General features: G+C 34.9%; 1 pseudogene; it reads right to left on the reverse strand.

The window, feature by feature from the left end:
* Positions 1 to 439: 439 nt before the first annotated feature.
* Positions 440 to 511, reverse strand: LOC114009491 (uncharacterized; annotated as a pseudogene).
* Between the last annotated feature and the right edge of the window lie 3,485 nt (positions 512 to 3,996).

A 3,996-nucleotide genomic window follows, 5' to 3' on the forward strand; every position in this document is an offset into this window, starting at 1 on the left:
CTGGACTCCCATGTGATCAACTATGGTTCGAGTCCCAGACCCGGTGGCTTAAACTCATGCTCGGTGTGTGTGCATGCATGCCTCAGATCCCAAGAAGAGAATGGAGGAGAGGGAATTGCAGGGTGGCCATTCTCCCTGGTGGTGGTGGGGGGAGTGATTTCTCGCTTTCTGTCTCTCTGTCTCTCTCTGTCTTTCTGGCAAGTGCATGCGCCCTATAGCAAAACACTCTCAAAACAAAACAAACAAACAAACACACTGCAGACCAATATACCTAATTAATACAGATGGAAAAATTCTCAACAAAGTACTAGCAAATCATATCCAGTACCACATTAAAAAGATTATACACTGGGGCCAGCAGGTGGTGCAGTGGTTATATCACTGGACTCCCACATGATTCACAGTGGTTCCAGCCCCTTCCTGATGGTTTAAAAGTCTCTCCAGGCACAGGGGCCATGCTAATCTTCTCTATATTGTTCCAATTTTAGTGTATGTGCTGACAGGTAAATTCATGAAGCAGTCCATATTTTTAAGAAGATTCTCAGATAAACAAAACCTGAAAGAATTTACTGAGACCAGACCAGCTCTCCAAGAAGTTCTGGAGTGCTCTTTCAGGGAAACTAGTTAAAGACATATAAATAAGGGTTCAGAAACAACTAAGAAAATGGCCAGCTTAGTGGCAGGGAGAAGTCTAGAGTTGAATGATATCTTCCAGAATTTATACAGAAATATCAGACCACAACAGAAGATAAAGTACATGAGATTGAACTGGTGAAATAGAACTTTATGACTTTGTTTTCCAGATTTAAGGACTTTTGTCTTCTCTTGAGCCATCGATAGGTTCATGTACTTACTATTTGAAAAGAATCCTAATCTGTTTCCTGGCTTTAAGTCTTAAGTAATGTTCTCTTAACATTTTTTGATTTTTATTTATTAAACTAAAACTACTTACCTTAGATTTAAATATATATTTTAAAAATATCTGTTTAATGAACACAGTAAGCTAAATAGCCTCTGCTAGGTGCTACTTTATAAATATCCATTCTATTCGCAGAATGTCATGCCTAAAGTCAGACATGTGTTCACAGATATATATATATATCATCTGAACTTGCTATTGAAAGTAGTTAGATTAATCATGATATTTTGTGAATCAATAAAATGTGGGAGCAGAAAAGGAATGGAAAGCAACTTTAGATACCAGAGACAGTGTCGGAGGAGGGTGTGAAAAAGGAGAGGGTGAGAAATTGGGATATATATATATATATATATGAAATATATGTATATACATAAAACAAGAAAAGGAAAATTATTTATTAACAATAACATGTATGATTAAGCCACTATACAGTGTATTCTGGATAGGAAGCTGCTGGGATGAGATTCAGTGAACGAATGTAAAATTAAATAAATTTTTAAAATGTCTCTCCAGGTTTGTGTGTTTGAGGATCCAAGATCCCAGGAGGAGAATGGAGGAGAAAGAATTGCCTGGATTTTTTACTTTCCCTCTCACTGTCTCTGTCTCTGTCTCTCTCTCTGTGGCAAGCATATGGCCCTATGGAAAAAACATCTGAAAATTAAAAAAAAAGATTATATATCATGCCTAGGTAGATTTTATTCCAGGGATGCAAGGGTAATTCAACATATAGAAAACGGTCAATATGATAAATCACATTAACAGAAGGAAAGCTGAAAAACATATGATCATATCAATCAATGCAGAAAAATCATTTTATAAAATACAATATCCCCTCATGATTAAGACCCTCAGAATAATTGGCATAGAACAGACATTCCTCAACACAATAAAAGCCATATATGACAAACCAACAGCTAATATCATACTGAATGGGAAAAAGCTGAAAGTATTTCTACTAAAAACTGGTATAAGACAAGGTTGTCTACTTTTCCCAGTCCTTTTCAACATAATACTGGATGTCCTAGCTAATGCAATTAGATAAGAGTAAAATAAAAGGCATTCATATATAAAAAGAAGAAGTGAAATTATTAGTATTTGCTAATGATATGATCATATAAATAGAAAAAACACTCCTGGAAGTGATCAATGAATAAAATAAAATGGTGGGATACAAATTCTGAATAAAAAATGTATTGCATTTTTATACACCAGCAATCAACAGACTGAGGTAGAATTGAAGGAAGGAATTCTACTTACAATAGCTGCAAAAACAAGGGGGAAGAAAAGACAATTAGGTATAAATCTAACTAAGGAAGTGAAAGAACTCTACAAGGAAAATTATGAAAAACTAAAAAAAGAAAATTATGCAAAACATTGAAAATGATACATTGAAAAGACATTCCATATTCCTGGATTGGAATAATTAATATAATCAAACTGTCAATCCTACCCAGATGGATCTACAAATTCAATGCAACCACAAATAAATTACTCATAGGAATAGAAAAAAAAGTAATAAAATTTGTCTAGAATCATTAAAGGCCCACATTGCCCAAGCAATACTGCATGAAAAGAAGAAAGTAGGAGGCATCTCACTTCCTGACTTCAAAATACATTGAAAAGGTACGATAACAAAACATCATGGTATTGACACAAAAATAGGCAGGTAAGTCATTGAAACAGAACCCAGAACCTGGGAGTAAGCCCCCAAGCAGACAGCCAACTGATTTTCAGCAAAGGGCACCAGAAAATCTAGTGGAGAAAAGAAAATCTCTTCAGCAAATGGTATTGGAAAAACTGGGTATCCACTTGCAGTTAAATGAAACTAGGCCCCTATCTCTCACTATTAACAAAATTAACTCTAAATGGATCAAAGATCTAAATGTAAAACCTCAAACTATAAAACTCCTGATGGAAAACACAGGGGAAACTTCTGGAGACAAGATTTCTTTAATAGGACTCCCCTTCCCCAATGCACATGCAATAATCCCAAAAATAGACAAGTGGGACTACATCAGGTTAAAAAGCTTCTGCACAGAATAACAATAGAGTGAAAACCCTCAGAATGGGAGAATATATCCACATACTATGCTAAGATAAGGGACTGATAACCAAAATATACAGGGAACTCAAACAACCTTTCTGCAAATAAACATTAATAATAATAATAATAACAATCAATACAATTAAAAGATGGGCAAATGAGCTGAACAGACAACACTTCAAGGAAGACATATGAATGGCCTAAAAGCATGCTCAACATATCTTATAATAAAGGAAATGCAAATCAAAACCACAATGAGATACCACTTAATCCCACTCAGAAGGCTAAGATTAAAAAAATAAAGAATGGTAACTACTGGCCAGACTATAGTGAAAAGGGAGCTCTTCTACACTGTTGGTGAGAATGTAAATTATTATAGCCACCATAGAGAACAATATAAAAGTTCCTCAGAAACCTACAAAGAGGACTATCATATGACCCAGTAATTTTACTCTTAGGTATATACTCAAAAGTTAGGAAACTAGTCAGAAAAATACATGCATATTCAAGTTTATTGTGGTATCATTCACAATTTCTAGGACATGGAATCAAACCAAATGCCCAAGAACAGATGAGTGGACTGAATAAAGTGTGGCACATATACACTATGGAATACTACTCAGTCATAAAAAGCAATGAGACCTGTACATTTGATAAACAGTGGGTGAATATGGAAGATTTAATGTTAAGCAACATAACCAGGCTATGAAAGACAGACATTGTATGTCCCCCACTTAACATATATTGAATGTCTGCATTTTATAGCAGAAACTGAAAAACTGGAAGATATAATAGCAGGGAGGGCAAAGAAGCAGGGAATGAGGGAAAGAGAGTGAAAGGGAGAGCTAGTGAGAAAGAAAATGAATAAATTTTAATTAAGTAAAAGGATTATGATTATGAAGGTATTGAGATATTAGAGACAGTATAGAAGGGGGTGAGTAATGAATGTTGGAGCGTGGTAATCAGGAAACAAACAAACAAACAAATAAATGAACCAAAATATTTAATGGACACAAAAATGAAAAGTAATCTG

The sequence above is a fragment of the Tupaia chinensis genome, unplaced genomic scaffold, assembly GCF_000334495.1.
Source record: "Tupaia chinensis unplaced genomic scaffold, TupChi_1.0 Scaffold000542_1, whole genome shotgun sequence".
NCBI lineage: Eukaryota > Metazoa > Chordata > Mammalia > Scandentia > Tupaiidae > Tupaia > Tupaia belangeri.